We start from the raw sequence: 11,353 nt of genomic DNA on the forward strand, positions 1-11,353 counted from the left end.
GAGTTGATGACGTCTTTAGCTTGAATTAAAGAAAAGAAAGAAAAAAATAAAAACGATAGCGTAAAGCAATTTATTTTTTTGCAGTCCTGCCACATTACGGAGAAACATGGACCCGTTTTATTATTTCTTTTTTTTCTGGCAACACTGGTATTTGCGATTCATGTGTTAACTATTCGTGGCGCATGACAGGTGAATGTATCTGGTGTGTACTGGGAACGTTAGGCTCTGTTAATCATGAATGAGAATCATGAAAATCATGAAAATCTTTGCTTTTATTAAGGTGATAGGAAGAGGTGCAGGAGTGAGATGTAAGGAAAACAAAGACATAGGATAATAGGGGATAAAATATGAAGACTGTAAAATTGAAATAAGGATAACAAGCAAAATAAGGAATAAGATTAAATAAAGAAAGAAATAAGAGGCAAGTGGAACTGAAAAAAAAGATAAAAGAAGAGAAACAGGGGAAGAATGATTTGGTAAACAAAGAGAAAAGCGTAATTTCAGTAAGACGAGGAGGAAAAGGAGTGGGAATAAAATGTGATGAATAAAGGAAAGGGAGAAAAGTGTACTTCTGACAAGATTAAGAGGAAGAAAAGTAGAAATAAGATGAGACTGAAATGTGTGAAGATAAAAAGAGGCTAACAAACAAAGGCGAAGAAATACGAGAAAAGACGAATGAAAACAAAAGAAAAAAACAAAATAATTAAAGGAAAGAAGCCCTTGTACTCCCTCCTCCTCACTTCCTGTCCGCCTCTCGATCTCAAATAAAATAAAGAAAGGAGAGGAAAGAATTAATGGGAAGAAAAGCTCCCTTTATACTTCCTCTTTCACACTTCCTGTCAGCTCCTCACTCCTGCCCTCTCGTTTCGTTGAGTGGCGTGCGTGTGCGTGTGCGTAGGAGGGTGTGCGTTGAGGCAGTGAACGCCTGAACGCATGGCCTGGGGTGGGAGGTCATGAGGGGGGAGGCGCAGTGGTGGTGGTGGTGGCGGTGGTAGTGGTGGTCGCTGCCTCACGCTACTCCATGTACTACAATGCATAAATCTCCACTACCTCTTCCCTGTCTTCCTCCTCCTCTTCTTCCTCCTCTCTCCCCTCCTCCTCATTCTCCTCCGACAATGTCCCCTCTTCCCTTCATTCCATTTCCATGTTTATTTTTCTTTCCCCCTGCTAACCCTTTTTATTACCGCCGCCTATCATGGAGATTCGAATGTATGTCAGTGTGCCAGTTTCCCCTTCGTCCTCCTGTCCCTCCCCCACCTCACCCTCCCCCAGTGCTACACTCCCTCACGCTGGGTGGTGCCATGAGGCGTTCAGCGTGGCACTCTCACCGTTCCCTCCCACAATCCCTCATATGCCCGTTCCATTCTCCGCACCTTCTCCACTCTTCCAGCCGGGAGAGTGGAGGTGTGGATGTGTTGTGACGGGAGGTGCAGTGGCTCTCCTCCTCCCTCCCTGCGGCCCTCCGTGCAAGACTGCGAGGTGCCAGTTCCGCCGACAGATGGCAGCCACGTCGTGCAGTCGGCTCTTATTGATTAGAAGGCCTGCGTGCTGGAGAACCTGCCTCTCCTCTGATCAATACTGGCTTATTCTTAGCCTTAGCCAGCTGCGTATGAATAAAACATGGTAGATTTCACCAATTAGCAGCCCCGAGGTTTCCCAAGGGTATAGTAGGGCCGCGCCAAGCCAGGTCACCCCCCGCGGCACGAGGTCTTCGCCGTGGGCTCACATGGCGCGGGACGGGAATTCGGTTGACGTCATGACCGCGGGTTGTGATGGCGTGGAGCGGGATCGAGTTGGGTGTTAGTGTAATGTAGCCCAGCGTGGGAGACAGACGGTGGCGCCACTCTCCCGCACGTCGCAAGGTCCCGGTGTTTTCCTTGGGGCCTTAGCGGTGGTCAGTGAGTGTGTGAGGGAGTGCCCGGAGGTGGATAGGGCTTGGGAGTGCACAACATGGAGGAGGCGGAAGGCTCACGAGTAGGCGGTAGTCAGGAAGTCAGAGTGGGCCAGCGTATCTTCTAGTTTTGCTTTCCCCACAAGCCTGCTGAGGGGAATATGTCTCTCCTTAGCGTCACAGGTGAGTTACGTGATCTGAAGGAGGCGCTGCAGTAGAGTTTACCTGTGTACTACCTCTTCCCCACTACATCTCCCTTCCTCTCCCCCTCCTCTCTCCTCTTGGTCTCTCTTTCTCGCTCTCCAGGTCACCGTTACGGACTAGGTTGTAACTCAAGTGTGTGTGTGTGTGTGTGTGTGTGTGATATAGACAGGGGTTGGTGGTGTCGTGTGCAGGTGAAGTGATGTAGAGTAAAAATACATAATAATAATGTGTGCATGTGTGCTGATGTACATTGTCTGGGAATCGTGTGTGTGTGTGTGTGTGTGTGTGTGTGTGTGTGTGTGTGTATGTATGTGCTTGCGTGCGTGCGTGCGTGAGTGCGTGCGTGTGTATGCGTTACGTAATGTATTTAAAGGGTGTGTACAGGCATTGTGCGTTTTCTACTATGTATTTGAAGGTCAGTAGTCACGTTATTACTGGACAATTGTGGACTGTTTTAAGAGCTACTGTTTGTGTGTGTGTGTGTGTGTGTGTGTGTGTGTGTGTGTCTGTGTGTGTGTGTGTGTCACTGAATCATTTATGCCCCTTTGTAGTGCAGTGGTGTGGTGACTGGTGGACGTTCCTTAACATTTCACTACCTTTTGCACTACTAGCGATCACGGGGCGGCCATGCAGGACCGCTGATACTTAAAACAGTGACATGCAGTGCTTGAAAACACCGCCACACTCGCCTGCAGTAGAGACACTGGCTAATGCTATTGTGTTGGTAGAGATAGATGATGTTAGTGGTATTGATGGTATTGTTATTATTGTGGTTGTGGTGGTGGTGGTCGTAGTGGTGGTATGGCCTTTGAGTCAAGTGATGCATTCTTAATCATCCAGCGGCCAGCAGAACCCTACCTGCATTGTCCCTCTTGATTGCCTTACCTGTACGCTCGGGGACAGGTGGGCTGGTGAGCTGGGAACACTGCAAAATTTACTTACGAGAGGAATGATGGAAAATCTATCTTGAGTGTGGGAGAAACTCACGGAGAGAGGAGAGGAGAAGGAGGGAGAGGAATGATAGAGAAGGTACCTTTAGTGTGGGAAAGAAAGGCAGTCACGAAAAAGAAAAGGAAGAGAAGGAGGAGGATGAATGATAATGAATGTATCTTTAGTGCAGGAGAGAAAAAAAAGGTCACGAAGAAGAAAAAGAAGTAGAGAAGGAGAAGGAAGAGGAAGAATGAAAAAAAAAACAATGCAAATCACGTGGAGAATTACCTGAGATAATTAACTTGTCTCAAAGGAGGAAGAAAGTGCCTTATCTGTTTATCTATCTACTTTATCTATTTATCTAGCGACCCTCCTCTTCCCTGGGCCGTGAAGTTACAATGGGCGTGTGGACAGCTTGATAACGCGTGAGGCTTTAGCTGGTCGGAGGTAGATTGGGCTAGTTTGGGCTGGCTGGGGCGAGTATTGCTGCATTTTGGGCGTGGTGGAGGCTGCGGGTTTTTGGGTGCGGTTGGGCTATTTGGGCTACTAAGAGTTTGATGGAGTTTTGGAGGTGGGAGATAGTAGTTTTAAGTGATTAGAGGATGCGTGGGTGTGGTTTGGCGGGTGGGTGGTGAGTGGGCGCGGGAATGTGGGTGACTTGAGTTGGACTAAGCGTTCTAATTTATGGGGAATGTGTTTAGTGCCCAGTTTGTGTTATCTTGATTCTGTGAGCGCTGTTACTGGAGAGATAAGAATACTGTTCGTGGAGGGATAAGAATAGATCCCTTTTTTTTTTCTTACATATTCTCTCTCTCTCTCTCTCTCTCTCTCTCTCTCTCTCTCTCTCTCTCTCTCTCTCTCTCTCTCTCTCTCTCTCTCTCTCTCTCTCTCTCTCTCTCTCGCTCGGTCTTTATGTGTGTGTGTGTGTGTGTCCAAGTGATTTTTATGTACACACACACACACACACACACACACACACACACACACACACAACTCACACACACACACACACACACACACACACACACACTAGTCAGGCTCTCTTGCCGTTCTTACACACACACACACACACACACACACACACACACACACACAGAGAGAGAGAGAGAGATGAGAGAGAGAGAGAGAGAGAGAGAGAGAGAGAGAGAGAGAGAGAGAGAGAGAGTTACACAACCAACCAGATCATGCACGAAAAAAAAAAAAGAAACACTCCCTTCTCTCTCCCTCTCCCCTCTTCTCCCCTTCTCCCCACAGGCACAATAGATAAAGAAAAAAAAATGCTTGTGGGCGAACAGACAACTTTATTTGTTTCATTATTCACTTTTCTGAGCGAATGAAATGAGGTTCACATGAGTGTTATGAGACCCGTGAAGTAGTCGGCGACAGCTGGGATGAAATTACCTGCAAAGCCCATCCTAACCTGACTCAACCTGATGTGACCTAACCTAATCTTACCTAATCTAACATACCTGACGTACACCTAACCCACACCTATCCTAAATCAACGTATACCTTTCCTAACTCAACCTTACCTAACCTAACCTAACCTAACCTAACCTGATGTGACCTAACCTAATCTTAACTAATCTAACATACCTGACGTAACCTAACCCACCCTATCCTAAATCAACGTAACCTTTCCTAACTCAACCTTACCTAACCTAACCTAACCTAACCTAACCTAACCCACCCTATCCTAACTCAACGTAACCTTTCTTAACTCAACCTTACCTAACCTAACCTAAGATAACTTAACATCGTAACCTTACATAACCTAACCTAACCTAATTTAACCAAACCTAACTTAACTTTAACGTAACTTAACAACGAAACCTAACCAACTTAACCAAACCTAACTAAAACCAACATATCAAACGCAACCCAACTACCCTATCCTAACTTAACATAACCTTACCTAATCTAACCTTACCGAACCTAACCTAACCTAAGTAAACCTAACTTACCTTACCCAATCTAACTTACCTAACCTAACCTACTCAACCCTACCCTAACCTGCTAAACCTATCGTAACTTAACCATACCTAACTCAACCTAACTTAACCCAACCTAACTCAACCCAACAAAACCTAGTCTAGTTTAACCTAACCTAACCTAACCTCATCTAATGTAACCTAACCTAACCTAACCTGACCTGACCTGACCTGACCTGGCCTCGCTCTTCTGTACTGCTTTTCTCTAATGGAAACTAGAATAGAAGAGATAGTACTGGTTTTCTTTATCTTTCTCTCTTCCAGAATTTCCTTCCTTTCTCTTATTTCTGATTTTGTGTCTTTCTTAAATGATTTTTTTTATTTTAATCTATTTTCTTATTTGTATTGTTTATTTTGTTTCTTTAGTTTATCTCATGCTTCTTGTATATTTATATTTTCTTCACTAATTTCCGTGTTTTCTTCTCTATTTTGCTTCTAAACTTCACTACTTTCATTTTTTCATCCATCTTTTCCTTAGTAGTACTTATTTGTTTTTTTACTTCCTTTTCTTTTCCTTTTTCTTGCATCTTTTCCTATTAATTTCGTCTCTCTCTCTCTCTCTCTCTCTCTCTCTCTCTCTCTCTCTCTCTCTCTCTCTCTCTCTCTCTCTCTCTCTCTCTCTCTCTCTCTCTCTCTCTCTCTCTCTCTCTCTCTCTCTCTCCTTTTCCTCCAACAGAAAGGAACACAAAAATCGCATCACGAGGAGGATCTTTCCCATCACTCCTTCAGTACCCTGTGACTCCTCCTCCTCCTCCTCCTCCTTCTCCTCCTCCTCCTCTTCCTCCTCCTCTTATCATCACCCTGGAATCATGGAAGCATCTCGCCTTTTGCTGGAAGATGAGGCGAAGAAACTTGTATATATATAACACTGGATTGTAGCGTGGGTGGCTTATGTAAGTGTGTGTGTGTGTGTGTGTGTGTGTGTGTGTGTGTGTGTGTGTGTAAGGATTCATACTCCAGCTTTTATCTCCTCTATGCAACTCGGCTTTAGGGAGAACAAGAAACACACACACACACACACACACACACACACACACACACACACACACACACACACACACACACACACACACACACACACACACACACACACACACACACACACACACACACACACACACACACACACACACACACACACACACACACACACACACACACAGTACTGCACTCAAAGGAGGTAATATGAATTATTTACTTCATTATGTGTGTGTGTGTGTGTGTGTGTGTGTGTGTGTGTGTGTGTGTGTGTGTGTGTGTGTGTGTGTGTGTGTGTGTTATTTTGTCTCCTTTCTTCCTTACATTCTGTCTTTTCTTTCCCTTCTTTTTTTCTTTTTCTTTTTCTTCTTTTTTTTACCCCTTTCCTCTACGATAAATCCACGTTTGGTTTTCACTATTTTCACTGCACTGAGATCGACAAGCGTGCTGAGATGCTTCACGCGATACTCAGAGAGAGAGAGAGAGAGAGAGAGAGAGAGAGAGAGAGAGAGAGAGAGAGAGAGAGAGAGAGAGAGAGAGAGAGATTATCTGCTGTGTTTTGTAGATTAATCCATATTTACCTCATTCTCTCTCTCTCTCTCTCTCTCTCTCTCTCTCTCTCTCTCTCTCTCTCTCTCTCTCTCTCTCTCTCTCTCTCTCTCTCTCTCTCCCTTTTTGTCCTGTCACCTGCTTGTTTTCCCTGTGCTTTTTCTCGCTCAGCCCGTGTCTACCTGTTAAGCTTTATCAGGTGAGCAGAGGCGATTAACTCTTCACTCACTCACCCCCTTCTCTCTCCTCCCTCTTCCTCTTTCTCTCTCTCCCTCTCTCCCTCCCTCTCTCCCTCCCTCTCTCCTTCCCATGTAGTGTTTCGCTTCTGTTTTCTCTCCTCAATTCTGCTATCATCAACGTTTCTCTCTCTCTCTCTCTCTCTCTCTCTCTCTCTCTCTCTCTCTCTCTCTCTCTCTCTCTCTCTCTCTCTCTCTCTCTCTACTCATTTACTCCTTTTCTTTCTTCCTCTTTCTTCCTTTCTATTGCTATTTCCCTTTCGCAGGTTGTTTTTCTTTCCACCTTCCTTCTTGTTTCCAATATTTCCTTCTTTTCCTATGTCCTCTCTTTCATTCCTCAGTCTTGTCTTTTTATTCTTTTTCCTCCTTTTCTCCTCAGCTTACTGTTTTTTCACTGTTTCCTGCTCTCTGCCTCCCTCTCCGCCTCCCTCCTCTCTCTCTCTCTCTCTCTCTCTCTCTCTCTCTCTCTCTCTCTCTCTCTCTCTCTCTCTCTCTCTCTCTCTCTCTCTCTCGGTCTCTGTCTCTCACTGTCTCGTGCTCTCTGTCTCCCTTCCTCCCTTTCTCTCCCTCTCCCTCTCCCTCTCCCTCTCTCCCTCTTTCCTCTCCGTCCACCTAGGCGTGATAAGCGGAGATAAGACTCAGTGTAGCCTTGATAGGGGCGTCACACCTGATAGAGAGCCACCTACGCACGTTAATTGGTCGCGGCGTGCAGGTGTGAAGGGTGTGTTATACTATACTGATTGACCTCATTCCTTCGTCAGAGAGAGAGAGAGAGAGAGAGAGAGAGAGAGAGAGAGAGAGAGAGAGAGAGAGAGAGAGAGAGAGAGAGAGAGAGAGAGAGAGAGAGAGAGAGAGAGAGAGAGAGAGAGAGAGAGAGAATATGCAGTAGCTTTGTGAGAGTCGAGAACTGTGTCAATCCTTGCTGCTCTTTACACTCGTGGAGAGGAAAAGAGAGCGAGAGAGAGGAAAGAGTGCGAAAGAAAATGGTAAAAGAGAGGACAGGGATTTTAAGATGAGAGAGAAAAGAGTAGGTGAAGGAGAATGAATGAAGGGGTGTAGGGAAAGAGAGGAAAAGAGGGAAACAATTGTTAGGGAAGGAACAGAAGAGTAGAGAGAGAGAGAGAGAGAGAGAGAGAGAGAGAGAGAGAGAGAGAGAGAGAGAGAGAGAGAGAGAGAGAGAGAGAGAGAGAGAGAGAGGCCAAGAGTTTAGGAGAAAGAAAAGAAAAAGGGGAAAGGATAAAAGCAAGTGAACTACAAAAAGTGAGGAAAACTTTTAGAGGGGAGAGAAGGCAGAGGGTGCAAGTGGGGAGGGGAAAGATAGAGGGCAGGGGAGAGTAGAGAGGGAGGGAGAGAGAGAGGGGAGAAGGGGTGCTAAATGCTGTGTAGTGAATGCAGTAGCTGGGGGGAGGGGGAGGAGTAAGCTGACAGAAATAACGCCAGAATGAACACGCTAACAAAATACACAAAATATATACATTTGTGAATCTTGCTAGAGAGAGAGAGAGAGAGAGAGAGAGAGAGAGAGAGAGAGAGAGAGAGAGAGAGAGAGAGAGAGAGAGAGAGAGAGAGAGAGAGATAATAAATAAAAACAAAAAAAGAAAAGAGAATCAGGAAGAAACTAGTGTATTTTCATGTTAGAAGTGAGACAGGAAAGTATAAATAAGAAATGAAAGAAACAGTTGTATATATATATATATATATATATATATATATATATATATATATATATATATATATATATATATATATATATATATATATATATATATATATATATATATATATATATATATATATATATATATATATATATATATATATATGTGTGTGTGTGTGTGTGTGTGTGTGTTCTATTTTTATTATTATTTTATTTGTTTATTTATTGTATTTCGTACTTTGTTTATTTGTTTGCCTGTGCATGTTTATTTTTGTTCTTCTCTTCCCTTCCCTTCCCTTCCACATTTCTCTCGCGTGTATTCGGTTCATGGTTTGTTTGTTTGCTTTGCTGTGTGCCTCATGTCTCGATTTCTTTCAAGTTTATTGTTATTTTATTTCTAGTTTGACAGTACTTAAAATTATTTGTATGGGCCGTATTGCTAACAACAACAACAACAGCAACATCAACAACAACAACAACAACAAAAACAACAGGAACAGGAACAGCAACAGCAACACCAACAACAACAGTGATGTTAATAGAAGCGGCAGTGTCAGCAATAATAATAATGATGATAATGATAATAGTGTGTGTGTGTGTGTATGACTGAAATGGCTCTCGTGTGTGTGTTTATTACTTCAACACCTTTTTTCTTTCCTGCACCTGCGAGTGTGTTGTTGTTACCGTGTCATGAGAGGAGAGACAAAGAAACACTGTTACTAAGCGAGGTCTTACATAATTACACTTGGGAAAGTACTTTAAGTGACACAAACAGATAGATACTCGTAGCTTACTGCTAATGAGTACTCTACACCATTATAAACAAATACCAATGAAAAAATGGGTACACATTTTATAATGGATCTAATCACATCTACTGTCTTATGGTCCAAAGAATATAAATTTACGAAAAGAAAGTTATTTAACATACCACGCCAAAGGAAAAAGGAAAAATCGAAACTACTTACTGGAAACCTATCAATTACGTGAAAATGCCAATTAAATACTAAAAGACATCACACACACACACACACACACACACACACACACACACACACACACACACACACACACACACACACACACACACACACAAAATATGAAAAAAAAATAGAGTAAATATCTAAATAACAAAGAAATAGGAAATTCAATAACGCTAAGAGTAAAATTGGAATCACACACCTGCAGCCTTGCCCTCCCCCACACCCCAGCACACCTGCCGGGCCACACCTGCGCCGGGACGAACACCTCGGGCCTCGCAAAATAGCGCAAACTCATTTTCAGGACAATACTTTTATACATTGCTCTATTTTTCTGTATTTTTGTTGTATTTTTTAACCTCATATATTTTCTTTCCTCTGCCTGAGTATATTGCTAGAGAGAGAGAGAGAGAGAGAGAGAGAGAGAGAGAGAGAGAGAGAGAGAGAGAGAGAGAGAGAGAGAGAGAGAATCATTAGTCTTCAAGATAACCTTCTCCATCACCTCCTAAGTTTACTTCTCTGAAATAGATGGTCTCCTCCTCCTCCTCCTCCTCCTCCTCCTCCTCCTCCTCCTCCTCCTCCTCCTCCTCCTCCTCCTCCTCCTCCGTCATCCTCTTCTTCATCGGCACTTTTACTGACTTCCGCTCTGCATCTCCTCCTCCTCTTCCTTCTTCTTCTTCTTCTTCTTCTTCTTCTTCTTCTTCTTCTTCTTCTTCTTCTTCTCCTTCTCCTCCTCCATCTTCTTCTTCTTCTTCTTCTTCTTCTTCTTCTTCTTCTTCTTCTTCTTCTTCTTCTTCTTCTTCTTCTTCTTCTTCTTCTTCTTCTTCTTCTTCTTCTTCTTCTTCTTCTTCTTCTTCTTCTTCTTCTTCTTCTTCTTCTTCTTCTTCTTCTTCTTCTTCTTCTTCTTCTTCTTCTTCTTCTTCTTCTTCTTCTTCTTCTTCTTCTTCTTCTTCTTCTTCTTCTTCTTCTTCTTCTTCTTCTTCTTCTTCTTCTTCTTCTTCTTCTTCTTCTTCTTCTTCTTCTTCTTCTTCTTCTTCTTCTTCTTCTTCTTCTTCTTCTTCTTCTCTCTCTTCTCTATCCTGGTTAACACTTTCTCCCTCCATCTCTATCTTCCTTAAAAGTCCCTTCCTCTTTCCTTACCATCTCTCCCTTACCTCCTCCCCTTACCCCTTCCCCTCACCCCTCCCCATTACCCCCCTTACCTCTTACCCTCTCATCCTCCCCATACCTCTCTTACCCCCGTCCCTATCCTTCCTTACCTCTCACCTCACCTCACAGCCTCCCCTCTCCTCCCCCTCACTCTCCCCTCACCTGGTGTCTCTCAGGTACACAGGTAAGGGGAGATTCAGGGTGTTCTCTTCCCCTTAAGTAAAAAGAGGAAAGAATTGACTACTCTGCCTCTCCCCTCTCTCGTCTTCCTGATGTTTCCTCTCGTTTTCCCTTTTCCCCCTTTCTTTATTGAGGTCCATTTCCTGTTTCCCTTTCTCATTCTTGTCCCCTTCGTCTGTCACTTGATTTTATTATTTTTTTTTACTTGTTTCCTTTTTTTTTCTGTTTCTCATCTTGCATTTCTTTTTTGGTTTGTTTTGGTGTTTTTTTGTTTTTCTTTGTGTTTCCTTTTTTTTGTTTGTTTGTTTTTTGTGTTTTGTTTTGGTTCCGGTATTTTTTTTTATCTTGTTTCTTGATTTTTTTTATTTTTTTAAATTTTGCATTCATGATCACGCTCAATTTTTCTATTTCCTAGTTTTCTTCTTTCCTATTCGTTTTTTTCGTTGTTTTATTTTCTTTTTCTTTTCGAAACTACATTTTTTTTGGTTTTATTTTGTTATTTGTTTGTTACGTTTTGATCGTTTTGTCTTGTTTATTTCTTGTTTATCTTTCTAGCTTTACTTTTATCTTCTATTCTATTCGCTGCTTTTTTTCATGTTTTTATTATT

This window comes from Scylla paramamosain, chromosome 19, assembly GCF_035594125.1.
Source record: "Scylla paramamosain isolate STU-SP2022 chromosome 19, ASM3559412v1, whole genome shotgun sequence".
NCBI lineage: Eukaryota > Metazoa > Arthropoda > Malacostraca > Decapoda > Portunidae > Scylla > Scylla paramamosain.